The 27,393-nt window shown below is 54.7% G+C and overlaps 2 long non-coding RNA genes across 2 annotated transcripts; one reads left to right on the forward strand and one right to left on the reverse strand.

Moving 5' to 3' along the window:
- Positions 1–918: 918 nt before the first annotated feature.
- LOC138919542 (uncharacterized) lies at positions 919–11,064 on the reverse strand. The gene is made up of 2 exons (XR_011429776.1): positions 10,476–11,064; positions 919–1,618 (listed from the first exon to the last, which is right to left on the reverse strand). It is a non-coding gene; the product is annotated as an uncharacterized lncRNA (long non-coding RNA).
- On the forward strand, positions 11,056–27,393 carry LOC102150412 (uncharacterized). The gene is made up of 3 exons (XR_002802290.2): positions 11,056–11,341; positions 12,308–12,400; positions 26,512–27,393. It is a non-coding gene; the product is annotated as an uncharacterized lncRNA (long non-coding RNA).

Here is a 27,393-nt window from a genome sequence, read left to right on the forward strand (position 1 = left end):
ACACAGACCTGAGAGAGGAGGCCCAAGGACACACCGCTGGTGAGCACCAGCTCCCTGTCCCCTTCTTTACCCACAGATCTGAAGTCTGACACAGGCATTTCAATAACTCCCCAAAGCCGCATCCTGGGGGTCACCTTGCCCCATCCCCCTGCCTCGTGGACCACCTTTCCTCTGCCTCTTCCCGGTCTGTCCAACCCTGGTGGACTGAGCCCCTGACAACCTCAAGATGAGGCCCCCAGGCCTCATCCTGCAAGGACTTCCCAGGTGCCCAAGCAGTGCCCCCCGGAGGCCAGCAGCAGCAGTGGCCAGAGCAGTGGGCAGCGCCATGGTGGCTGGAGGCCCAGGCGAGGACGTGCGGGCCAGGGCGTGCCTGCGTGGGGGGAGCAGGACCAGGCTTCTGCCAAGAGCCCGCTGCCGCTGCTGCCGAGCCTGTGCTCGCCAGAAGGGGGGGAGCGGCAAGCAGACAATGGACCCCACAGCCCAGCCTCCCGGCCTTGGCCCCTTGAGCTGGGCAGGCAGCTGCTGGCCAAAGCAGCCGCCTCCGCTGGCCCCTCACGTAGCCCACGTCCTGCCTGCTGGGTGGCCTTATCACCGGGTACGTGCCAGGAGCCCACATGCCCACACTGCAGTGGGGAGGGGACTGGAGGCCTGGGATGGATAGAACCACTGGGGAGTAAGGCTTCCTGCTCCCCCCATGACTCCCAAGGAGGGGCCTGAGCAGGCCCTGAGTACCCTTTGGGGACTGTCCCATCCCCAGAGAGACCTTAGCCCCATCTTGCCAAGTCCCAGCTCTCAGCTACTCTTCTCTTGGACTGCCAGGATAGGGGTGGGGGAGAAGGAAAAGGCTGACATCATCCTGTGATTATTCTGGGTCACCAGCTCACAAATACCAATTATACTTCAATATAATAAGTACTATTACATTATACCCATTTAATACACAGGGAAACAGAGGCACAGAAAGGTTGAGTAACTTACCCATACCATACAGGTGGTAGGGACAGAGTCAGGATTCAAACCCAGGCAGGCTGAGTCAAGAGCCACACCACTCCCCAACAGAACACAGCAGGAGCAGGGACGGGACTGGACATTGTTCAGCCTCCCACCCCACAGGAATGGTGGCTTTTGGGTCTGACCAACACGGGCTCAGGGCCAGGAACTGCGTGCTATAGGCCAAGTGAAGTCCCTCTCCGGGCCGATGTTTCCTCATCTGTAAAATGGGTGCAGTGATGTAGTGAGGAAGTGAACCAGCAGGCGCCGCAGCCGAGGAAGGTGCTGCTCCCCTTCACCTAGCAGAGCTCCAAGTGTCCTTCCATCGAATGATGAGAATGTCTTCTATCTGGCTGGCTGAAGCCCATCATCCTGGACTCCATTCCCTGGGGCCAAACCCACAGAGCAGCTCCATTCCCTGGCACTCAGGCTCTGCTGCAAGCCACCAACTAGCCCGGCCAGGTGACTCCGATGGCATGGCTGGCTCAGGCCAAGTACTGTCATTTAACCCTCTGTGGGCATTGGGTTCTCCCTGTCCTCTCCCCTGGAAGACTGTCAGTGCCTATAGCAGGGCCGAGGAGGAGGGGCTGAGGGCGACGGCTGTGTCACCCCGAAGAGATCTGAGGGTCTGAGGAAAGACAGGAAAGGCGTCAGCACACAAATGCACAGTGCTCACTCAAGCATGTGCTCCCTCAGACACAGACATCCCAAGCTGGGGCTCCTTGAGAGCAGAGGCTGAGCAAGGTGTGCCATCCGGGCTACCTGGCAGGGCACATGCGCATAGTCAGGCCCTGCTCCCAGTCCCAGTCCCAGTTGGCTGCCCAGGAGCTGTGTGACCCTGAGCAGGTCCCTTAACCTTTCTGGGCCCTGGTTTCCTCACTTGCGAAGTGGAGATCACATTCTCTATCTACATCCCAGTCTTGCAAAGATAAAATGTATGACACACTTCCTCCTCATGATCTGCTAATGGATTAAGACTACAGTGTGTGTGTGAGCAAGGAGGGGGCTGACTGGGAGGACACAGGAGACGGGCATAGACGTCAGAGAAGGAGTGGAGCAGAGGGGTTTCCCCACCGTGATGTGGGGCCTGAGGCTGCCCAGGCAGGGGGAGAAAGGCTGAAGGGGCTGAGTCACCCACCATGTCAAAGATGCTGGGAATCTGCTGCCTTTCCAGCCACTGAGAGTGAAGTGACCACAGGAAAGACCACAAGAGACAGCAAAGCCTCAAGGAATGGGGAGGTGGCCAAACGGGACAAGGAATGAACCTGCGGCAGATCTTAGCTCCGGGGACCCTGAGGAAGAGTCTGAGGGGCGAGCCTCAGCCCTGCCCTCAGCGAGCCCCAGTCTGACAGGGAGAGGAGGATGTCTGCCTTCAGGGAGCCCCGATCTGATGGGGAAGTCGTATTGATGTCTGCCTGGAGGAACTTAACAGTGCAAAGGGGGAACCCAGCCTCCCCCGGGGGAGTTCTCTGTCTGAGGGCTATGCTCCCATGAGCACTCGGGCTTAAACGAGGTTGTGCGGGTGCATGTGAATGTGCAGAGCCCAGTGGGGAGAGAGGATCCCTGGCTGAGCCCAGGGCAGGGGATCTTCCCCAGAAGTGCTTCTGAGGGGATCTTCCCCAGAAGTGCTTCTGAGATGCTGGAAGACAGAGGGCGGAGGGAGACAGAAGTGTCACCACATCTGATCTGGGGGTGGCTGGGCTCGCTGCCCCAAACAGCTGGGCCACATCTGGCTTCCAGACATCCACCTCTTGCTCCATGATTCACTCCAGCCTCACATGTTTGCCGAGATGTGGGGACACAGGCTTCGAGCTGCACATGCTCCCCAAAGCATGCGCAGCCCAGAGCACATGGAAGACGGCAGCTGTGGCTGGGAGTGGGCAGGCACCACTTCTTTTCCTACTCCTGGCCCTAGTGTCACTTCTCACCCAGCCACTGCTGCCGGCGAGAGGACGGTCGAGTCCACTCTTGAGTCACCATGACTCAGTCTCCCCGCTTGGAACCCTCACATTCAGCCTTCACAAGCTTTATGCAGGGACAGTGAGCAGGCTTGGAGTCAGCAGGGAGGAGGCGGCATTGCCAGCCAGGGGTTCCCAATGCCCCCCACTCAATCCTTCCTGCTGAAGGGAACATTCAGGAGAGCAGAGGATGGGGCTAGGAGGGAAAATAACATGCAGGGACGGAGAAAGTAAGGAGCACAGGGCATTTCCCCATCAAGTGGGAGCTCCCTGAGGACACGCTGTGTCTCCCCTCAGACTGGGACTCCCTGAGGATAGGTCTGTGTCTCCCCTCAGACTGGGGCTCCCTGAGGACAGGGCCGTGTCTCCCCTCAGACTTGGGCTCCCTGAGGACGGGGCCATGTCTCCCCTCAGACCGGGGCTCCCTGAGGGTGGGCCGTGTTCTCCCCTCAGACTATGGAACTTCCATGAAAGCAGGGACTTTACCTTTTCCAATAACTGGATCTGAACTGGATCTCCCTGAGCTCTAGAATAGGTGACTCACCCACTGTCTACATCAGTCTGGGTTTTCAGACTTGTTGGAGGTGGTAGGGATCAACTTTCCAAAAACCCCCATGCTGAGGGATGACAGTTATGCTCACTGGCTGGGGGGCTCCCTCAGTGCGCAGCCTGCTCCCAGTTTGCCCACTCACCCCTCTGGGTGGTCCCTCCCACAGTCTAGCCTCAGTCTCTTGTGCTAAATCATCCGCTGGGCAGGGCAGACCCACAGGACATGTCTGCAGGGCCTTGTGGAGTGGGGGGTCCAGCTGAGAAAGCTGGCATGCTCTGGCTTCATCATCTCACGTCCCGCCACCCTCAGCTGGAGGGGCTGTAAGTCCAGTTCCCCCAGATCCACCACTGAACATGGGGAGCGGCAGACAAGCCTGAGCATCTGTGGCCTGGGGAGGCTGGGCTAGGCAGGCTCCTGCTTCCATGAGCCCAAATCAACACAGGAAGTGGGTCCCAACCCCTACTCATCCTTATCCTGCACGCTAGCCCCCCGGACTAGATAAGAGGGGAGGCCTCCTTCACCAATGGATCACTGTGAGGGGCAGCGCTGCCCTGGAGTGGATCCACTTGGAAGTGAAGGAAGCAGGCAACGGGCTGGACAGGCCTGGAAATTCCTCCCCACCCTTAATCACCTTTTCATACCAGGAGCAGGGCTCTCTCCAGCCCTCTGCCCCCACTCATCCCTGTCTCCTCCTCACCTCCCGCACCTCTGTCAGGGAAATGAACCACGAGGCCATGCAGCACTGGGTCTGCCATGGCCACACGGAAGCTAAGACTTCTGGGCCCTCCTTGTTCCACTGACAACCCCACCTCCAGGCTGGCAGGGTCGGAAAGCCTGTGCCTCTCCACCTAGCATTGAGGATTGGGCATGACCATGGCTGAGAGTGCCCTGAGGTATCAACCCCACTGTACAGATGGGGAGATGGAGGGCTGTGCTGTTACACAGGGTAGATCCAGCCCTGGAGTGAGCCGCCCAGGCATGTGGTCAGCACCCACTCTGTGTGAGTCAGGGCGGCCCCTCTCCCAGTTGGACTGTGAGCTCCCTGAGGTCAGGGCCTGGTCTCCAGCTTCCTGAAAGGAGCTTGCTAAATCAGGGCAGGCTGAGTGCAGAGCCCAGGCTGGCCCTGGCGGCAGATTCAGACAGAAAGCCTCCAATCCCACTGGTGTCTCCTGCCCTAGTCCTAGGGAACGCACAGCTCAGAAGATTCTCCAGATCCCCACCCCCTTCCCTTTGCTTTGCACTGCCCCTCAGCCTAACCAGGCTGGCTGCAGGGCCTCCTCACCTCTGGGCCCCTCTTTGGCTACAAGCCCCGCCTGCTTGGTTCCTGGCAGTCCCAAACTCCTGGTGCCTGGGCAAGAAGGGTCTAAGGTGCACAGGCAGACATGCATCCAGGCTGGATTGGACCACCTGGAGGAGCCCCCAGAGCCTGGTACAGGAGCCTTCTCTCCCAAGCTGGCAGAATGGGGACAGAAGCCCCCATGCCATCCTCTACCCCTGGGGCCCAGCCACTGGCCGTGCTAGGTCCAGCTTGGCCAGTGCCCCCTTCCCTCTCACCATCCACCCAGCATCAGCCCTCATTCAAGTACAGTCCTTGCTCCAGCCAGATGTCTGAGCACAGACTCGTCCCCAAGAAACCCACGCCTGACCCTGCCAGTTTCTGCACATCCTGCCCTCTCTCCCTCCTCTCCCCACAGAAGCCATCTCCCCCTGGGATACTGGGCTCACCACACTCTGCAGAGCTCTGACCCATGAGGAGAGCCAGCCTGACCCCAGCCCAGGGAAGAGTCTCAGCAGAGGCAGCAGGCAATGGGCAATGACTCAGCTTCCCCAATAACCGAGCATGCCTCTGTCTTGCGCCCAAACCACTCTCCTATCCGTTCCGATTGCCAGCCTATGCCTTCTCTCAAGGCAGCAAGTTCGTTAGGTCTGCTTCCCATTGTGTGGGTGAGGATGTGGTCTCTCTCTTATCGGCGGCCAAGACTTGCTGCAACCCGACTCTGCAGCAGAAAGAGCTGTCCTCGAGCCCAACACTCAAGTTCATACTCTGTAATCTAGAGAGAGGCTCTCACAGAACCTGTCGGCTTCAATCACTATCTCTACTTTACATACCTTTTTGGTCAGGTAGCTGGGGGTTTTTTCACATTTATTTAATTGTGGTAAAATAAAAAGAATATAAAATTCACCGTCTTAATCATTTTAAAGTGCACAGTTCAGTGGAATTAAGTAATTCACATTGTTGTGCAACCCTCGCCGCCAACCATCTCCAGAAGGCTTTTCATCTTCCCCAACTGAAACTCTCTACCCATTAACCACTAACTCCTCATCCTTCCCTCCTCCCAGCCCCTGGCAACCACCATTCTACTTTCTGTTTCTATGAATCTGATACGTCATTAAAGTGGAGTCATACAGCATTTGTCCTTTCATGATTGGCCTGGCTGATTTCACTTAACATAATGTCTTCAAGGTTCATTCACATTGTAGCACGTCAGAATTTCCTTCCTTTTTAAGGCTGAATAATATTCCCTTGTATGTACATACCACATTTTATTTCTCCATTTTGGTAGCTTGTGTATTAAGTACTTTCTTAGAAGATCAAAGTAATGCATTCTCAGGGTAAAATGTCTGAAGAGATTAGAAGCAGATAAAGTGAAAAGTGAAAGCTCACCTCTGCCCCACCTACCTCATTCTGCTCAGAGTGAATCCCTGAAATTTTCAAAGCAGAAAGCAGATAGATTCATATCCATTTTTTACACAAATAGTAACATACTCCTCACCAGTACTTCTCAGATGTGAGCGTGCATCAGAATCCCCTAGAGAGCATGCTAAAACAGACTGCTGGGCCCCAGCCCCACGGTTCCTGATCCAGTTGTTCTGGGGCCGCCCAAGAGTCTGGGTTTCTAACAGGCTCCGTGGGAAGCCAATGCAGCCCGAGGGTGTACCCTTTGTTGACCAGTGTGATCAAAGCAATGTTTCACCTCTTGCTTTTAGTAACTATTAACCCATCAAGCTGGACCTCATTTGTGTGTGTGTGTGTGTGTGTATGTGTGGAGATTGGCCCTGAACTAACATCTGTTGCCAATCTTCTTTTTCTTTTTTCTCCCCAAAGCCCCAGTACATAGTTGTACATCCTAGTTGTAGGTCACTCCAGTTCTTCTATGTGGGACGCCACCACACCACGGCTTGATGAGCACTTCTAGGTGCGCGCCCAGGATGCAAACCAGTGAACCCCGGGCCACCGAAGCAGAGCACGTGAACTTAACCACTCGACCACTGGGTTGGCTCCAGCACCTCATTCATTTTAACCACTGCATACTACTCTGGTGTTTGGATGCCCCACAACATAGCTAATTGGCGCCCTTTTGATGAACTTGACGCTGCTTCCAGTTTTTCAGATTTGAAAAGAAAATTGCAATGAACACACTTGTAGGGATACTTTGAACACCTTGATATTTGCGACAGTGTATCTGATAAATTCCTAGGTACGGAAGCCCTGAGCCAATGATTTATGAGTTAATACTTCTTATGTATATCACCAACCCCCTTCACAGGTCCAGTTGCCTTCCCACCAAATTTGAGGATGCCTGTGTCCACAAAGTAAGGGGTCACCCGTTTTGGTTGTTGTCAATCAGATTGGGGAATAGAGAATCTTATCATTTCTTAATTTTGATTTCTTGTGTTTTGACCTAGGACAGGCATTATCACCTGTTTATTAGCCATTAGTGTTCCTTTTTTTTGGTGGGGAAGATTCATGCTGAGCTAACAACTGTGCCAATCTTCCTGTATTTTGTATGTGGGTTGCTACCACAGCATGGCCGCCAACGAGTAGTGTAGGTCCGTGCCCGGGAACCAAACTCAGGACTGCCAAAGCAGAGTGCACCAAACTGAACCACCAGGCCATGGGACCAGCCCCTAGTAGTCCCTTTTTGGTTCATGTGCTTTGCCCATTTTTCTATTTGTTTTTCTTTTCCTTATTGACTTCTAAGAACTCATCTGTCATATATCTTGAAAATATTTCTTCTGGTTTATTATTTGCCTTTAGACTTCAGGATTTAAAATTTTTACTTAGCCAATTTTTAAAAATCTTTCCCTTTGTGATTCCCATATTTTGTGTCATACAGTCCCCAATCCAAGAATATATACATTTAAAATCTTTTATTAATGTTTTCTTCTAGTAATTTTATGATTTCCTTTTCACTTTTAAATATTTCATCCATCCGGGACTTATTTCAGAATAAGGAATAGAGAACTGATTTTATTTTATTTTTCCTAAACAGCTAGCCAGTTTTCCAATTTGATTGAATAATTCATCTTTTCTCCTCTGATCTAAAATGTCAATTTATCATATATTCAATTTCCATTTGTTCACGGTGTCTGTTTGGACACTCTACTGTTCCTTTGATCTGTCTGTCTGTTCTTGTGCCAGGACTCAACTGTTTTATTACTGGAGCTGTATACAACATTTTAGTAGCTCTAGTTGCCCCTTATAATCCCTCTTTTTCAGAATTTTCCAAGCTCTTTTTGCATGTTTATTTTTCCAGATGAATTTTAATATAATCAAATTCAAAAGATCTTGTTGTTTTTCACATCTTCTAACATGCAATTTTCTGACTTCTCAGCCCACAGCAGAACAGAAACAAGTCAACAAGAACAAGGTGGGGTGGTCAGCCTGAGGCAGGCAAGGTGATGGTAGTGGAAATGACAACTAATAGGAGGGAGTTGATGAAGAACTATAACAAGTAGACACATCAACTATTAAAATGTAGCCATCATAGAATGGGCCTTTAGTGTGGGGCTGAACAAGACCCTGGATTCTCACTGTATTACAGCCAGGATAGTGATGGACACTTGTAACCACAGCTCTGAATCATAAAGACTCACATGTTCTGCAACCTCTGATTAAGAAGGCAGGAAAGTGTGTAATAGCCACTAGTGATTTCCATCCAAAATATCTCTTTTTAAGGTCTCAGATATTAATGTCTGGAAAACTAGTGTGAAATGGTTCATTCTTGAATGATGACAGAAGTATGACATATTACTGGTTTCTCTACAGTTTCCTCAAAACCCACCTCCAAATTCCAAGAAGCTGCCAACTCTGGGATTTGAATTCACTCTATCTGTGGAAACACAGCTGAGGGAAGCATCCTCAGCCTTTCAGCCAGTCCACACACAATAATAAAAAAAAAAAAAGGTTTAGCTCTTACTAAGCATCTGTCTCCAATACACGAGGCATGTTATACGCAGACTACATTTTAATCCTCAATGGCCCCACTGGGTGAATACTACACTCCCATTAGACAGGAAACTGAGGCTCAGAGAGATCAGACTTGGGCAAGGTCAAGTTAACATGTGACAAAGAACCCTCAGCCACCTTCACTCCCACATGCCACTAACCAGACCTGTTCAACTCACTGCCAACCACCACATGATGTCCTAAAGGCCACCAATCCTATTCAGACATCCCTTTGTAGGGCCTTGCCCAGAGCCTGAATAGCCAGGAGAGGCCTCATCCCTGCCTCTGAGTGTCAGGAAGGGTGGAATGAGGTGCCAACCTGGGCCATCTAGGGAAGGAAGGGACAGACCCCAGGCCACCCACTGACCAGCCCCTGAGATCCAGGGCTCAGGCAGTGGGGAGGGTGCCTCTGGGACTCAGGAAATAACTCCAAGGTGAGTACTGCCTGCCATAGCCTGGCATGGCCTCCCTACACTCCCTGGTTATCTCAGGAAAGACTCTGTGTTCACCATACCATACCTGTGCCAGCCTGGTCCTGTCCTGGACACCGGAGGGAATGGGAGTTGTGCAGGTGACATGCAGAGGGAGGAGGCAGCAGGGAAAGGCACTTCCTTGGGAGTATCCCATCCAAGAGGAGATAAAGGTCAATGCACTCCTATGTTTTTCCTTGACAGCCAATTGTTAAGGCCCTCTAGAGCCCTAATGGGGCCTGTCAGATTCAGGCAGAGAGAGGTGGGCCCCTGAGGGCCTCCAGGCTCAGAGCTCCTGGGCAAAGGTGGGACTATAGGGTCATGAATCTAGTGTCATCGACTCTCCCCCCCCCCCCCGCCCCGCGCCGCCCGCCCCACCTCCCACCCGAGTTTGCAGCCCTTTGTGACCCCAGCCCAGGACCTAGCTGACAGTAGATCAGTGACCCAGACGAAGACGAGGGCAAGGGAACCAATTCATTTCAGCACCTAGTCATCATGAAGCGCCTACTACGCACAAAGGACCGTGCTGTTGGGGTGGAATGAAAAGGGGCCCAGGCAGAAGCCACGTTCGCTGGAAGGCGGGCAGAGCGCCACGGGAAGGCCTTGGAGCAGTGGGGACCCCAAAGCCCAGCATCCCCAACTTCGGCGCGCAGAAGAGCCGCGGACTCCGGCGCTCCGCGCGCGCTCCCTGGGTCGGCGCCGCACGCGCACGCGCGCCCGCAGCCGCTCCCCCGCCCGCACAGCTCTGGCTCCCGCGCGCGCGCACTTGAGGCGTCCCTTGTGCGTCTCCTCCATTCGCTACGTGCAGAATGGTCCGTCGGCAGCAGCTGCAGCGCCGGGTGGGAGGGGGAGGGGGAGGGGGAGGGGAGGGGGAGGCGGCGCCCAGGTCTGGAGGAGGGGCCGCGGCGGGCCGGGCCGGGGAGAGCTGGGGGAGAGGGGCTGCGCGAGAGCCCGGGTGGGCGCGACGCTTCCCCCGCTCCTTTCCTGCTCGCCATTGCTCCCTTTTGTGAGGCCATTACGGCCGTCCCCCTGCTCCCTGCCCCGGCGTCCTGGAGCCCAGCCGACCACGAGGGTTTTTCTCCGTGTTGTATCTTCCCGAAAACCCAGAACCCAAACCCAAGAAAGAACCACTCCTGTTGTCCTCTCTCCCCTCCTCCAGTCCCAATGACATTTCCCGGCTTTTGTGTGAGATGACCCAAAAGCAAGCCCTTCTCCACTCCTCCTCCATGCAATGGGGTCCCTAAAAGCTACCCTCACTCCCCTTCTCTCTTACTCACCTGGAGGAAGGGGAATGGAGAGGATGGACACCAGAGCCTCCTATTTCCCAGCATTTCCACACAGGGAAGACAAGCATCTCACCGTGCGCACTCCGACAGGAGGGCAGGAGGCGGAAAGGTGGAATAGCCCAGAAGAGCAGGCTGCTGCCCAGGCCCCTAGGCCACATCCGAAGGACGTATGTCAGGACCCTCCTAGATTGGCATGAATTCACCCACATTACGGGGCTGGGTCCTATACACCTGTTTGTAAAGAGCTCCCCAGGAATGTAGTGCTGAGGGGCCACCAAGGGGTGGATGGTATATCCCTGGAGGATCTCAAATAGACAAGTTCCCTGTCCTGCCAGGAATCCAGATGTTGCCCAGATGTCCACAGCAGCCCCTCCTAGAGGGTGGGACACCAGCTATTCTGTGCAGCCCCTCCCAACCCATCTCCCAGGGTCAAGGGAGGAAAGCTGGCGACCTCCACTGCCCCTTCCCCATTCCGGCTGTTGGGAGGGGGCAGCTCCCTCATCCTGGGTTCACTTCTAAGGCAGTCACCTGAGTTCAGCCTGTGATCTAACCTCTAGTCCTCTGCTGACAGGTTAAGTCTAGAGCCCCAGGAAGGAAGGCGTCCTGGGTCAGTTTCATTTCACATAAACGGACTGTCCCTGGATCCAGGGAAGCGGATTCTCCCGTTTCCTCCCTGGTGCCTCAGTCTTTTTGGAGGCGCCCTCTGCTGGCCACTGGGAAGTGCAGGAAAGAACAGAGTCCTGCAGACTCAAAGAGCGTCTACAGAAAGGGACAAGAGGTAGAGACAACCGGGAGCCAACTGAGAGCGGTGGCTGGACTGCCACAAATAAGAGAGGCATGCTGAAGCCTTCTTGGAGGTGGGTTTTTGAGCCAGCTTTCAGTGGGCAGAGAAGGGCAAGCCAAGCTGGCAGATGGGGGCTCAGGACCCCCCAGGGGCAGCCCTTACTGGTTGCAGAGCCACTCCCTGAATGGTTCACACACTCACCAACTCTGATGGCTGCTGTGCCTTGTCAGGGGGCCCTGACTGTCAGTCTCTATTGGGGTGTGAGCTGGGAGGAACAGCCGGGGCTGGAAGTCCTGAACCTTCTAGTCATGGCCTGGCTCCTCAGGGCTGAGAAAAAAAGTAACCCCAGACAGAAGCCTGCAATTGACAAATTTTTGCCCCCACCCCCACCCCACATACATAAGGATGGTCCAAGCCCAGGTCCCTGGCATGGTGGGGCTCAAGGTGGGGTAGGGGCCTGAGTCACAGCCTGGTGTGGTACTGCCCTGGCTCAGGAGAGGCCAGCTAGCTGAGAGGTGAGACCCGGGTCAACAACCCATCACCCTGCCTCGGGCTGCCAGGCATCCTCCCCATCACGTCTCACACGTGGGGCCAGGGCAGTGCCAGGGCGGGGCCAGGGCCTTGTGGGCTGTGTAGCACTAGGGCCTGTGCCTCAGGGCCACCAAGGGGCAGGAGGAAAAGAATGAAGGGGTTCTCACTGCTGCAGCAGGAAGAGCTGGGAAAAGTGGAGGAAAGTGGAGGAATTGGATGGACCCGCAGGCATCTGGAGTCTCTCCCAGCGTGCTAGGCGAGGGAGGCAGCAGGTGCCACCAGGGACTGGCAGCTTCTAGGACATGCCCCTCAAGCTGCTTCTCCTGAGGAGGGTCACCCTCAGGCCATCAGCATCTGCACAGGCCCTTTGCCTTCCATAGGCAGCCCCTGCTCCCAGTCTTCTCAGGCCCCACAGGGACCCAAGTGCCCAGAGCCCCAGGAAGGTCGAGGGCCTAGCTGCCTGCAACACTCCACTCACTGATACACTGACTTCCACCTTCCTGGCCAGGCCCCGTTCCAGACCCAGCCAGGGTGAAGAGGACTCCCAGGGGCGGAGATCGAGGCCCAGGAGAGAACAGAGAGCATCCTGCTTTAATTGGAGGTAATTAGTTAATTTACTCTGAAAGCAGTGGGGGAGGGGAGGGGTTAGGGCCTGTGGATTAATAGGGCTCAAATACTCAAATCCTGGTGAGTCTCTTTCCAGACCAGAGCTGATCTGAGTGAACCCACACACACAGGAGCGGCAGTCTTTGGCCCCAGGCCAGACGAAGGCCTGGAGCAGACTGGGGTGGCCCTGCAGGAAAAAAGCAGGTGCCCTGGAGTGGGCAGAACAGGCCTTTTGAGGTTAGGCAGGTGGGAACTGGCCTGAGAAGGACTGGGGAGGTGCAGGGGGCTCTGGAATAGGAACTCTCCTCTGACGGATAATTTCATCCCTCTCAAGGTCAGTGCCCCCCTCCCCAAGTTAGGGTCCCCATTCTGAGTCAGTGGGCTCCCTGGGCAGCTCATCCTAAGGGAAACAGGGCCGAAGGCTAACTTCATTCACTGCCTCCTGCTTCAGGAAACCATTCCAATCACCGGGAAAGGGGCGTCGGAGGCTAGAGCCCCTGCCGGGCCCCCGGGGGCGTGTCGTCGGCCCGACGCGTCGCCGGCCAGCGGCGTGGCGAGGACTCTGGCCGGCAGCCTCCCGCGCCGTCAGGAGCAGCTGACTCGCTGGCGGCGGGCCAGGTCGTGGCGGGGCCGGGAGGCAGCAACGTGCGGCGCGGCATGTCGCGGGCTCAGCGGCGGGGAAACGTGGGGGCGGGCCCGGCGCGCCGCCCCCCCACCCCACGCAGGCCCATTCATAAAACCCGCGGGCGCTGCCGGGCCTGGCAGCCTGGACTCCTAATTGCAAACTCATTAAGGAGTTTGCATCTCATTTGCATGGAAATCATTTCCTGGCCCTAAACAGACGAATGCCCCCTTCCTTCAGCCCCCTTTGCCCCGCTCTACCCATCCACAGTCTGGGAGGGGAGAGGGGCCTGTCTCTGCCCTGTGCCCCCTCCTTTGCCTCACCCCTCCCATCCCCCTGGTGAGGAGTGGGGCAGGGGGGTTGGCAGAGCACCCACCTAGCTGGGATTCCTGCCTGGGCCGCAGGTGAGCCGGCTCTGCCCCAGTGGGTCCAAGCGAGGGGAGGTGCCCGCCAAGTCATTTGCCCCCCGGCCTGGCCATGCCCAGGGAAGGGAGGAGGCGGCTGGCGGCTGGCCGCAGCAGCTGGTTGTACCTGGCAGGACTAGGGCTGGTGGGTGAGGCTGTTCGTGCCCAGCCTCACGTACATGCTTAGCCACAGGCTGTGCTCCCACCCCCACACCCCTCGCCCCACAGAACAAGCGCCCAGTGACTACAGAAACAGACACCCAGTCACGGCGCACAAAGGCACCCACACCGGGCCGGCCATCATGGCCGCCGCCCTGGCAGCCACCCTTGGGGGCAGGCATATGCCTTCACAAGCCATTTGGTCCTTCTTCAGCGCCCTGCCAGGGTTGGGGGGAAGGGGCTTCTCTTGAGACTTTCCTGAGTAAGGGGAGCTAGTAGAGGGGCTCTCTTCTGTATCCCAGACGCAGCTTCTTCCCCTCCTCTTCTGCAACCCATATTCATGGAGGCCCCAGGTGCTGCACCCTGCGTGAGGACGTGCCCAGGCACAGGGTTGCAGGGCCCTCCAACCCAGAAGGGGCAGCGGAGGAGGAAGCCCCTGAGGAAGGAGCACTTAAGTGCCTCCCCAGTGGGGCCCTGTCCTTCCTGTCCCAAATGTGTGTATGCTCCCCAACTTCCAGGACGGGGGGGGGGGACCTTGTAAACTGTTGGAAATGGACTAGAATTACCTAAAGCACATGAAATCAGATTCTACTGGGGACATAATGTCCTGGTTCTATATATCCTGAGACAGTTTAAAAAGTAATCACAAAACTTGTAGCATTAGGGTCTAAAACAAAAACCTCCTTCTTGTCCAAATCATCTGGGTCCCTCCCCAGACATAGCCCTGCTTATGCTTCCTGTCTGCCCACACTCCCACCTGCTGCCCCTGAAGTTTCTCCCTTCCCTTGCTAGAGCATGAAGAGGTGGGCAAGGATGTTCTGGAACACTGACCATAGTCCATCCTGAATGGAATTGGACTGACTCGACCCTCTCATCTCCTGGAGCAGCTGGGTCTAAAGTGTGTGTGCACGGGTACAGACGTACAGGAGGAAAATATTAGGACGTCGGTGGGTGTTTTCATTTCATCCCTTTTTCATTTAGTGTGAGTGTGTCTTAATATGAAACTATGCTTATGTTACAGGTGCATGCTTAACAATTTTTTTATTGCTACAGAGCACGATCAAAAAAACTTTGGAGACCACTGGTCTAGGCTTATGGTGGGGTGGTTGCACATGGGGGATGGCTTGTCTTGTTCATCTTAGTATCTGTCCTGAGAAATGGTCAGCTCAGAGCCTGGCAGGGGGCAGGGGGCAGGAGGCAGGGACAGAGACAGAGTGTTGAATGAACAAAGTCCACCCCTAGAACTGACAGGTGAGCAAACTGAAATAACTCTGGGTGGGGAGTTTGCTCAGAGGAGCATATAGGCAGGTGGAGGGAGCCTCTCATTGCTGCTGCGTCTGCAGCCTGCCCATGCCCAACACCCAGCATGCACCCAAACCCACTTCCAGCCACCCCAGTGAGCGCAGCACCCTCCTCTGCCCGCTGGCAGCGTGGCCTGTCTGAGCTCCTCACTAGCTCCTGACTGGCACAGCCAGGCAGGGTTGCCACCTGCCATATCCTCTCTTAACCTGGTGCGAAACCTATTGGAGGTTTCCTATCCTAGAACTCTCTGGAAGCTAACCTGGTGTAGGAGAAAGAATTTAGGCTCCACAAGGACTCAATCCTTTTCCAGCTGGGCTACCTTGGGCCCAAGACATAACCAGTATGAGCCTTGGTTTCCCCATCTGTAACATGGGACTCATAAGCATACTCTATACATAAACAACCCTATACAGAGTTGTTGTACATATTGAATGGCCTACTGTGTGTACAGGGTCTGGCACATAGTAGGTGTTCAGTAAGATTCTTAACTCCTCTGTGCAGCAGGTGCCCCATAAAGAACCTGTTGAACTGTGATTTGCCGTGAGCATGGGAAGGAGAATTCTGAAGGCAGACCGATGAACCTTTGCAGAACACCTTCCTTCAGAAATTAACAGCCACCTCAGCAGCCTGGGGTCCTCTCCAGGCTCACCCACTCCCTGGAGGGGCATCCCATCCCCACCTTTTTTCCACCCAACTCCTGTTTCTTTTTCTGCGCTGCGTTCACTTCAAGTATGAGCCAAGGGTGACACCTGGTGGCCATTTCTGTAGCTGCAGAACCCAGACCAGAGACACCCAACAACAGGAGGGGCGTGAGGTGAGGTCCCGTGGGTGAAGGAGCCATTCTTTCCAGCACTTTCCCTGCACCTCCTAACTCCCTCTCAGGGCCCAGGGAACATCCAGGATGCCCACTCCTCATTCTGCCTTAGAGCAGCCCCTCCTCACTCCCCCTGAGAACAGCGTGAGCTCTGAAGGTTGCACCTGCCTGATGAGCAGGGTGACCAAGGAGGCCTCTGCTCAGACCCTGCCCTGGCCCCAGGCAGAAGGCAAAAGGACAATGGCTACCCTTCCCCAAGTGCTGCAGGCCAATAGGCATCATCTCATTCAAATCTTATCACCAGGGCCTATTATCACAACAGAGAAACCAGGTACAGCAAGGTTAAGCAACCTGCTCGGGGTCACGTGGTTCCTAAGTGCCCAAATGATGAAATGAGTGGAACACCTGGCAAGCCTCTGGGGGACAGAGGAGGCCAAAAGGAAGTGGCCTGCCATTGGGTTAGAAGCGCCAAATTCCAATCCAGCCTTGCCCAACAAGTAGAGTGACCTCCTTCAAGGGCCTTCTGCTGGCTGAGCGCCAGTCTCCTTGATGGTACCATGCGGTGTTCGATAGAGCCGTGATTCTCAACTGACTGTATGCAAGAATCACCTGGGGAGAATGTTTTAAATACCGATGCTTGCCCCGGCACTGGCTGATGAAATCAATATCAGTAGGAGTGGGACCGAGGTATAGGTATTTTCAAAATCTTTCTAAATGACTCAACATGAAGCCAGGGTTGAGAAGGAGGCCTCTGGGAGATTCCATCTTCAGATCTCCCTGCACTCCAGAGGTCAGCCCCTGAGGCCTCCCTGCTGCCCGGAGGGCTCACCAGAGAAACAGCCCTCTCTCCCCCAGCATTCCCTGGACATCTTAACTGGTCCGCCCAGACCCCCAGGACAAGCTGCCTCCCCACCCCCTGGGCCTTCAGGGAGAATACTGGCTATCAGTCCTTCCCAGAGGGGGCTCAGCAGGCGTGACCCCACGCCTGGCCTCTGGCGTGGGGGCATGGAAGGCCACTGGGAGCTTAACCCCAACAGGATGAAGGCGCCATAATTAGGATCAGGCGGTTGGCTCAGCCTGCGGAAATCCCCAGCTTAGTAGGGATGGGGGTGCTTCAGCCTGGGAAGGGGGGTCAGGGCAGAAGTGAGGGGGCAGAGGAGCTCAGGCATGTGGAAACCCCAGGGCCTAGCCCCTAGCCACCTCCTGAAAGGGCCCTCTAGAAGCTCAACACCGTTACCCCCCACCCTGGACTCACTGACCGCCCAGGGAGGGAGGGAGGGACGGACCAGCCCCCCAACCCCAGCAGCCCTGCTGCTCCCTCAGGCTGGGGTGTGCCAGGATCATCCCCCTACTCTGGCGTTTGGTGGGAGGACGAGGGCACCGGTGGGAAAGCACTAAGTGAGCGTTCCCAGGGCAACGCAGGCTTCTCTCCAGCCTGTAATCCTCAGGCCTTGAGTGAGGGATCACTTTCCTCTGTGGAATGTAACACGGAGGGGACAAAAGGGGGCAGAGGGATGGGGGAGGGGGAGGGAAGATGCCAGGGAATGAACTTTGCTGGGGGTACTTTCCAACCCCCAAAAGGCCCTTCAGGAGGTGGCAGCTGCAAAGAGAGAAGTCACCCCCATCTCCAGCTCACCCCAGGGCACAAGGTCTCTGGCTGGGCTGGCCAGGTAGCTCACAGCAGACCCTGCGTCCTAACACTGGGTGCCTGGGTGATCACCTTTGCTAACCACTCATTTGCAGAGGAGGAAATGGGTTCTGAGAGTTTAGAACCGGCCAAGGTCATGCAGCTCAGAACCCCACCTAGAAGCCCCAGCTTTCCAAGAGACTGGCCGAGTGAGCCAGCGAGCACTGAAACCTGTAGGCTCAGGAGTTCCCATGCTCACCTGGGCTGGAGTCCTTCTGCTCCCACAGCGGGACACCCCTCCTTCCTGCCCTCCTGGGTCATGGGCTGGGCATGGCGGGACAAGCAGAGGGCAAGTGCCTGCTCGTCACCACAAGCCTGTGATGGCTGGGACCAGGGGCCAGCCCAGTGACTCCCACATTGAGATTCAACACTGATTCCTCCAGGAAGCCTTCCAGGCTGATCCACAAAGGGCTAGCTGTGCCCCCCACATCCAGCCTTGACTTCCCAAAAGGCATCCTCCCCTCCCCTACCTCACCTCTGGCCCATCACATAGGTTCTACATGGGTCTCAGTTCTGCAAACTGTGGGCTCTCCCCATACTTTGACCCAGGAACCCCTGTGGGCAGGACCATGGGGGCAAAGACAGTGCTGTACCCAGCCCAGCACCAGCCGCAGGGAGACTTGAGAGACAGAGGGTCTTAGAAAGGGGGCAGAACTCATCTCAAGTCACAGAACCTGGAAAGGACCCACAGTGGGAAGTCACTTCAGAAGTCATCTGGTCCAGCCCCGCCATGGCCTTCCAGTTGGGGGTCAGCCTCCTGTGTTAATGCCTATAGAGATGGACATCTCTTCAAGTATTCATTCACTCATTCATTCATCCAACGAACCTCACCCAGCCACCTCCTACCTCTCAGGGGCTGAGGCAACCCAGTCCATTTTCAAGAGCATAGGCTAAATCCTTAACAAATAGAATCAGAGGCCTACGGACCACCCTTCCTGGGCCTAGTGCTAAGTGGAAGTAGAACTTGCTGCTTGGCAACACCCCTGCACACATTTGTGTTGCCCTGTGGCATTAATGCAGCGTTTGCAGCCCCACGTTTCCCTTCAGACTCATGACAACCGTCCCAGGTGGTGTTGACCCTCCTTGACGGGGAAGCTGCGGCTCAGAGAGGAGGAATGACTGCAGCTGGAAGAGAGGTGGAGCCAGGACTCAGCCTGCGTGGCTGCACCGTCAGCCCGGCACTCACTTTACACCCACCCTGGCCCTCCACAGGCTGGCCTTTCAGGTGGAAGACAAGCCTTGCCCAGGGGGAAAGAAAATGTGAGTTAGGCTCCTAACTATCAAAATAATAACGGTGAAGACAAGTCAGAGGCCTGCTGGGTTCCAGACACTGTGCAGGCGAGTCAGGTGTTGAACCCAGAACTCCTACCCCCACTCCTCTGGGGCCAGTGCAATGCCCTGGGCTACACAGCCGGCACATGCATGTGTGCACACACACACCCCCAGGTGGTATGAGTCCCTGCATGTCCCAGGGGACAGGGTGTCCCAGCCGCTTCGCTCCCCTCTGATAACCCAGCCGCTTCCAGCAGGACAGGCACGTACCCTTCAGGCTGACCACATTGGGCACATGCCAGGCCAGCTGCCAGGGCCCGGGTCTCTACCCCACTGGACCCTAGAGGATGACCTCCTCCATGGCTGATGCTGCTCAACCTCAGGAAGGGGGGTGACTCCCCAGGATGTGAGGCCTAGAGCCCCCCCCCAAGCCCCTCCTCAGAGCCAGCATGTGCTGCGGGGCTGAAGCCTAATGAGGAGTCTCAGGGATCCCCCTGGCTTTGTCTGGGCACCAGCCCCTTGGCACACTCCAGGGAGATGCAGAGGAACAAGGAGAGGCACAAGAGGGGCCAACAGGACTCCAGCAGGAAAGGGGTGGTGGGGTGGGTGGTAGAGGGGGAAGCAGGTGTGAATCAGAAAGGTGGAGGCATCTGTGTGAGGTCAAGGTTTGGAACCAAGGAGAAGTATGGAAAGGGCTTGGCCAAGGACTGCTAACAGGGCAGCTGGAACTTAGGAAAGGGAAGACCTCTGGGGGCGTGGGAGGAGGTCATCAAGAAATGGACCCTGGAGCAGGCAGAGCTTATAAGCTGGGTGCCCTTGGGCAGGTGGCTTGCTCTCTTTGAGCCCCTCAGTATCATCTGCAAAGTGGGAATAAAAATCGTACTCCCCTCACAGACTTGTGGGAAGTAAATGAGGTCTTGGGTGTAAAACACCGCAGAGCACCTGGCACCCAGGACTGCTCAGTTCACAGGGGCTGTACTGAGGAGGCCCACAGGGCCGGGAGAGCAAACCCTGAACAATAAGCCACACCTGCCCTGGGGCTGTTAGGAAGGGGTTTACAGAGCAGAGAGGCAGGGGGCCTGGGGCCATGGACCCCCGGTAACCTCTGCCCTCAATGCCCTTGTCCCTTGAACAGTATGAGGGACAAATAAGAAGGTAAGACAGCCACTGCTGCCATGGTGGCAGCGTTCTGGAGGATTCTGGAGGGTCCTGGGAGAACTGCTCTTCGCCCCATGCCCTCTTCATTCACATGAGGGGGTGGAGGTCCAGGGCGGGATAGGGACTCACCCAGGGTCACTCTGAGAATGAGGACAGAAGGCAGGTCTGCTAACCCCCAAGCCAGCCTCCTCTTCTTTGTAAGGCACGCTGTCTCCTGTCCAGAAGGGGAAGCCAGGGGCGAAGATCCCTCAACCCCGTGAAAGGGAGAGAACTAGAAACCACGTTCCCTGGAAATGGAGATGAGAAGCTCCACTCCTCTTCCCACTCAGAGCTTTAACTAAGACCCTGCTGAGGCCTGGTGAACACTTACACTTCCTCTGAAGACCAAACCAAAGACACCCGCTCTGGGAAGCCCTCCCAGTGATGGCAGTGGTTCCAAGCTGTGTCCTGCAGTGGCCTCTCTTTGAGGCTTTGGCCTAGCCACCACCCTGGTCAGTGCACACGTTGTTTCCCCCCAATGAGCTGGAGTTTTTGAGCCCAGGGGCATGGTCTTAATCAAGTTGGAGGCCCCGACTCCACAATCCAGCCTAGCACAGGTGTATGTAGAATGAAGGAATCCTGACCAGTTGGCCCCAGACCCACCAGGGGCAAGGGTGACCGACGGGTAGGGACGGGGCTCTGGGGCAGCTGCCATCCTGTGCTGGCCAGTCCCTCCCTCCCCCATACCTGAGCCCTGTGCTAAGAGCAAGTTCCTGGTGCAGGCTGTACCCTGTCCTGGATGCCTGGCATTTACCAAAAGGGCAGAGACAGTGAGAAGGGCCTCCCCTGTGCCATCCTCTCAGAAAGGAGCCGGGCAGCAGGCAGGAGGGAAGGGAGTTAGGTTTCAAAGTGCCCGAAGATGACAGAATGACAGAGGATGCTCACCATGTCCAAACCGACAAAGGATTAATATCTAGACTAGATGACACAAGGAATGTCTGCCGAGCAACAGGAAGACAGCAACCCTACCCCAAAAGGGACAAGACATACAAACAGACAGTTCAAGGAGACAGACCCTAAAGCTAACAAGCACAAGAAGAGGTGCTGAAAATCACCACTTTACCTCTGGTAGATGGGCAAAAATGAGAAAGCTGGATAAAGCCCAGCGCTGGTGGGGATGTGGGGACACAGGAGCCCTATGCCCGGTGGTGTAGGCTAGGCAGCCACTGTGGACTCGGGTTGGCCACGCTTAGTCAAATGAAACACAGTGAGCGCTGTGACCCAGCGGCTCCACTCACGAATACAGCCCGGGAATCAGCCTGGTCCCTACAAGCCAGGAAGGGGGAGTCATGCCGCTTGTTCATGGTGGGGAACAGAAAATTGTGGAGCGGCATCACAGGGTACAATGCAGCAGTTTGAAGTAACAAGGCTAGATTTTTAAAACAGTGCTGAGTGAAGGAGACCTATAACACAATGACATTTACCAAAGTTAAAAAAAAAAAAAAAACATGTTTACAAAACAGCAGCACTCATTTGCAGAAATATTTGCATCAAATACTATGAGGGGAGAAGGGAAGCAGGTGGAAAGAGGGTGAAAAGGAATAAACACACAAACGAAACAAGAAAGGCCAGTGATACCCATGCACCTGCCGTGAACTGAGACTAACTCTGCACCTGCGGGCTGTGAAGGCAGACCATGCCCCAGGCTCTCAGCACAGGCTCTCGGCTGGAGCCAGGAGCCCACGTGCATGAGGGGCAGAAATGGGCTGACCTCAGAGGTCACCTCTCCCACCACCCCCCACCACCAGCAAGGGAGGGTCTTGGCCAAAGTCAATCCACGGCAGACTTGAAGCCCCACCCAGCTTGCGTGGCTTTTGTGCCCTGGAAATGGAAGTAGAAGGAACCTCAAACCTGGAGCAATGGGGCTTGCCTGAGCTGGTTGCAAGGAGGAAATGAGAAGCATTTGCCTTCACAAAAGTCTCTGTAATTAAGGGTTTTTCTTTCTTTTCTTTAAGGAGAGTCCTTATCTTTAGACACATTCAGAAATGTCTGTGAAATGATATGCTGTCTGCAGTGTGCTTCAAAATAATCTAGGGGGGCCGGCCCGGTGGCCGAGTGGTTAGGTTCGTGCGCTCTGCTTCAGCGGCCCAGGGTTTCACCAGTTCAGATCCTGGGCGCAGACATGGCATCCCTTGTCAAGCCATGCTGAGGCAGCATCCCACATGCCACAACCAGAAGGACTCACAACTGGAATATACAACTATGTACTGGGGAGAGTACTTTCGGGAGAAGAAGAAGGAAAAAGTTATCATAGTTATCATCATCATCTAGGGTGGGGCGGGAGAGTGTGGGTGGCGGGATTGATGAAATCAGATTGGCCATGAATTGACACTGCTGAGTCTGGGAATGGGTGCATGGGAGTTCATTATGCTTTACACTCTACTTGCATGTCTGTTGGAAAGTTTCTATACTAGAAACTTAAAAAAGGAAAGTTTCCAATAAGAAAGTCTCCCATGTGAGGAGACTGGTTTCTGACTTCAAGGAGCCCCAATGTGATAGGGGAGACACAGCCTTCTGCCCTCTGTGTGGCCAAGGCTCCCTGCATCTTCTCAGCTCACCCTGCCGGCCATGGGCCACACGTGAGAAAGAGGCACGATCTCAGCACCAAAGCCTGGCCTCCCAGACCTGGCCTTTGTCACTGAGGCCCAAGGGTCAGGCACTGGAACCACATCTAAGCAGATCTGGTTCCAGTTCTGGCTCCACCTGCCCATGGCCCTAAGCTCCTCACCTTAACAGCACCTGCCTGGAACGGAGGAAACACCCAGTGAGGCCAGCTATTATCAGGGGGGAGAAGTCTCCACTGGCCCAGCCCCTCCCCAACTAAGTCTCTCTGTTCTTGTTGTGGTTGCTCACCTCTGGCTGCCTCTGCCTCCACGTCCGTGTAATGAGGACCAGAATCACCAGGTGAGTTTGAGCATTACATGAGGCGATGTTTCATGAATGGTCATACTGTCACCAGGACCAGGGGAGGGAGCTGGTCAGAATCACACAGCCAGGTAGTGACAGAGCTGGCTTAGTCACAGATGCATGACACTGAGCCAGCTGCCAACACCCCGTCACCATGAGGCCCGTAGGCTGGTAGACAGAGTGTCCTCGTTCAGAAGCTGGGGTGGTGCCCTTGGGACCATTCCATCCAGCCCCTAGTCCCACTCCCAGAGCCTCTCACTCAGGGGAGCACCAGGGACGCTGTATGGGTGAGATGCAAGCCAGGGAGGGGAGGGCTTGGGAAAGAGGAAGACAGAAGACTTTATCCTGCCCTCTACGAACACAGAGGGATCCAGGGACATCTGTCTGGAAGAGTGTGTCCAGACTCGGGGGCTCTATCAGGGGCTGCAGGGTGACTCCTAGGTGAGGGGTGGCAGCCTGGCCTGGACTCTCCTTTCGTGACAATAGTAATAGTAATAGTGGATGCTTGTATAGTTCCTACTATGCACCAGGCAGTGTTCTATCTGCCTTATGTATATTATCTCAACTAATTCTCACAGCCATCCTAAGAGGCCAATGCTATTATTGTCCCTGTTTTACAGATGGGGAAACTGAGGCATAGAGAGGCTCAGTAACTTTCCCAAAGTCTCTCAGCTTATAACCAGCAGAGCTAGGATTTGATCCGGGGCAGTCTGCCTTGAGTCTGTGCTCTTGACCACCCCAATGCACTCTCAGAGAGGGACAGACTGGCTCTCCTAAGACAGTACTTCTGATTCCTGAGGGATCTGGTGGTTGTTGATGTGTGCGTGTGCGTGTGCATGTGCATGTGTGTGTGTGGTGGGGGGCTCAGTCACAAAGGGGTACGGGCCAATGGCCACGCCTCCTTCCCCCATGGGAGCCTGAGGCACCTGTCCCCCATCTGCCTCCTGGGAGCTCAGAGGGTGGGGAGACCAGGCAGAGCAGCAGCTGGTACCCTCTTTACCCCGTGGACGGGCCCTTCCCCCGGGGCAGCCAGCGCTGGCACTGGGGCAGGACTTCCATGTGTCTCCTGCTCTGGAAAGCAGAGTAGAAAGTAAGTGAATGACAGGATCAGAGGCAGGCTTGAATTTACTCTTTTTCTTCTTAATTTAAATCTTTCACAGAAAGTTGACCAAAATCAGTAACTAATTACTTGTGAAACTCCCTCACAGCCACTCACAGCGCAGCCCTGGGGAATGTCTGTCCTTTCTGGGATGGGAGCAGCTGAGGCATTCCCTCCCTGCTCCCTCCCCCTGAAGCTCGTCCCTCTGCAAAGAAATGGCACCTAATACAGAGGTCAGGAGCTGGGTCTTTGGAGGCAGACAAAGCTGAGCTCAGGGTGAGTACTGCCTCTTCCAAGCTGTGCCACCCCCACCACATATTAGTTAATCTCTCTGGGCCTCAGTCTTCTCATCTGTGAAGTGGGAGTGGTGATACTGTCCCTCACAGAGTTGTTAAACGGTTTAAATGAAGTAACGTATATTGAGTGTTCAGCCTGGTGCCTTACACGCAGTACGTGCGCAACATTGGCTATTAGCTTTACTGCTGCTGTCAGGACCAGCCCCAACCAAGCTGTGAGCTCCTTTGGGGAAGGAATTGCATCTTGTTTCTCTTTGTCTATCTCAGCATTTTCTTTTTTTTTTTTTGTTTTCTGCTTTATCTCCCCAAACACCCCCTGTACACAGTTGTATATCTTAGTCGCATGTCCTTCTAGTTGTGGGATGTAGGACGCCGCCTCAACGTGGCCTGACGAGTGGTGCCATGTCCGCGCCCAGGATCCGAACCCTGGGCCGCCGCAGCGGAGCGCGCGAACTTAACCACTCGGCCAGGGAGCCAGCCCCTATCTCAGCATTTTCCACAGGACTTGGCCCCCGGCAGGTGCTCTGTGTCTTTGGTTGAGTTCCTTAGAAACAGATCCTGCGATGGGGCCCTCCTGGCTAAGTGCTCCCAGGGGACAGGAGAGGGCCTGGGGGAAGCAAATGGAAGAGGAAGAGGCCAACAAGGGTGCCGAGGATGGTTTCTGCCTGTCCCACAGGACTCTGGAGTGTAAGATACACCTCAGGGTTGTCCCCATGCCAGACAGGGGAATTGGGCCTTCTCTCACCTGCACCCCAGTCACTGGCTAAGGGCCACCTTGGGGGATAAACTTCCAGGCACTTCCGCCATGCTCTGGTAGCTGAGTGCAGTCTGCAGAGAGAGAGCGCACAGCAGGGAACACACACGGAGGGCAGGGAGGGTGCACAGAAACGGAAAGGGGTCTCAGGGGATCTACCATGCTCCATAAATGTCTTCTGGGTTGAACAGAATCAGCCCCGGACCAGCCTCTGAAGGGTTCTGGTTCCCTGTGGAGTCGCGGGTGGTGGAGGCAGGGGGGCGGGGGCTGCCAGGCAGAGGGGAGCAGCTCTAACTACCCTGCAGAGTCCCAGCTGGTCAGAACCAGGAGGGTCCCCCCAGTGGCCAGCCTCTCCCCTGGCTGAGCAAGGGCAGGCCTGGGGCTGCCTGAGATGGCCTTGAGAGCCCTGACTATGTGCCGGGCACGGATGCCAAGTTCTTTGCATGACTCACCCATGTCTTCCTCACAACCACTCGAGGTAGTGTCCTGATTCAGACATGAGGAAACTGAGGCATGGAGAGGCTGAGGGACCCGCTGGAGGCGCCCCAAAGAGTCAAGGGCAAAGAAATCAATGCCATTAGTCATTAGGAAAATGCAAAATAAAAAACCCACAAGATACCACTTCACACCAGTAGGATGGCTATAAAAAGGAAAATAACAAGCTGGCAAGGAGGAGGAGAAATTGGAACCCTCACACACGGCTACTGAGAATGTATAATGATGCAGCTGCCGTGGAAGACAGTCTGGCTGTTCCTCAATAAGTTAAACATAGAGTCACCATATGACCCAGCAATTTCACTCCTTGTATGTACCAAAAGAATTGAAAACAGGTGTTCAGACAAACCTTGGACAAGAATGTTCATAGCAGCACTATTCGCAATAGCTGAAAGGTAGAAACAACTTAAATATCCATTAACTGATGAATGGATAAACAATGGAATATTATTCAACCATAAAAAGGAATAGATTTGGGGCTGGCCCAGTGGCACAGTGGGTAAGTTCACACAGTCCGCTTCGGTGACCCGGGGTTCACCGGTTTGGATCCTGGGCACGGACCTACGCACCACTTGGCACGCATGCTGTGACAGGCATCCCACATATGAAGTGGAGGAAGATGGGCACGGATGTTAGCTCAGGGCCAGTCTTCCTCAGCAAAAGAGGAGAATTGGCAGCAGATGTTAGCTCAGGGCTAATCTTCCTCAAACAAAAAAGAATGGAGTACTGATACACGGTACAACATGGATGAACCTGGAAAACATCATGCTGAGTAAAAGAAGCCAGACACCAAAGACCACATATTGTATGATTCCATTTATATGAAACGTCCAAAATAGGCAGATTCATAGAGACAGAAAGTTGATCGGTGGTTGCCAGGGGTTGGGGGAAGAGGAACAGAGAGTGACCACTTAAGGAGTGCTGGAACAAGATAGTGGCGATGGTCGCAGTGAAATGAACTGAACTGTACACTTATAAATAGTTAAATGGTAAATTTTACGTTATATGTATTTTACCACAATTTTTTAATAAGTTTTTAAAAAAGTGACTTAAGGGCAGAGCCTGGATCACACCAGTTCTTGATTCTTCCCTCCACAGGGCCTGGGAGTGGCCGACACAGAGTCAGCCACAGTGTTTTGGGATGGACAGAACAAATAGAACACAAGTCTACTGGACGCTGTGCTGACACAGATATGGGACTCAAGTTGTCTGTAAACATTCCTGTGACTTGGCCTGCTGCAGAAATAAAAGCACTAGCCTGGAGTTCTGACACACCCGGATATAAATGCTGGCTCCACCACCGGCTGTGTGAACTTGGACCCACACTGTGCCTTTCTGGGCCTCACTGTTCTCATCTGGAAAATGGAGCTAAGAAGAAGAGGCCCTCCGGGTTGTTGGGAGAAGTCAGTGAGTTAACACAGGTGGAAACGCCCTGAGCATGGCACCTGACACACAGGGAGGGCTCAGCAAAGGCTGGTCTCTTTCCTCCCTCTCCTTTACCCACATAGGCCCTTGACCTCTATCCCTGCCAGACTCCCCCTGGACAAACACCCTCCCAGAGGTTGGACGCACACAGCAACTCTTGTCCAGGTTCCTTGATGGACCCTGCCCATGGGACGTTTGCAAATTCCAAAGAGAAAACTAGTTAATCTGTAGAAAGCCTAAACGGTATAGAGAAGTGAAGAATTTCTGGATTCATCCAAGAAACATTTGGGATGGGGGAGCACTCCCTTTCCCCTCCAATCATACCACTTAGGCAGCTACCTGCTTCCACATCGTTTTCCTACACACACACACACACACACACACACACACACACACCTCCCTACACCAACAATTCCCAAGAGCTGATCCCTGACCATGTTCTCACCTGTCTACAGCTCAAAATGTTAGTATAAGAGTGCCTATCAACCTTTCTAGGGAAAGACTAGTTTTTATTTCTACTTTTCTTTGGGGGGTATTAAAATGTTCTTTTTGTTA

The sequence above is a fragment of the Equus caballus genome, chromosome 20, assembly GCF_041296265.1.
Source record: "Equus caballus isolate H_3958 breed thoroughbred chromosome 20, TB-T2T, whole genome shotgun sequence".
Classification (NCBI taxonomy): Eukaryota; Metazoa; Chordata; class Mammalia; order Perissodactyla; family Equidae; genus Equus; species Equus caballus.